The sequence below is a fragment of the Phalaenopsis equestris genome, unplaced genomic scaffold (genome assembly GCF_001263595.1).
Source record: "Phalaenopsis equestris unplaced genomic scaffold, ASM126359v1 Scaffold001032, whole genome shotgun sequence".
Classification (NCBI taxonomy): Eukaryota; Viridiplantae; Streptophyta; class Magnoliopsida; order Asparagales; family Orchidaceae; genus Phalaenopsis; species Phalaenopsis equestris.
Window position 1 is genome coordinate 306025 of NW_018165471.1, and position 403 is coordinate 306427.

Below are 403 nucleotides of genomic sequence, written 5' to 3' on the forward strand. Positions count from 1 at the left end.
ACCAAAGGGTAAAGAATAGGTATGCTCCTATTTGACACAATATAATTTGAACTAATTCATTTTATCCATTCACTATAATTTCTTGACAAGGAGAATGATGCTTTCTTATGAGTTGAATATCACATTTGAACCTTTATTAGTATAATTAGTTATTTAATAGTTATTAAAATTAGATATTTATTTCAATTTCCTATTAGTGATAGATAAGAAAATTGAACTTTAGTGACAGATAAGCAAATTGAACTTCATTTTTGTGATTAAAGTATTATTTTTCTAAAGTCTTAGTTCTTAATTTAACCACTCCCTGTGGGATCGATATCTAGGACTCCATTAGAGCCCTATATTACTATATTACTTGAGCAATATGTGTTGATAAGTGTGACTTTACAATTATTGAATATTT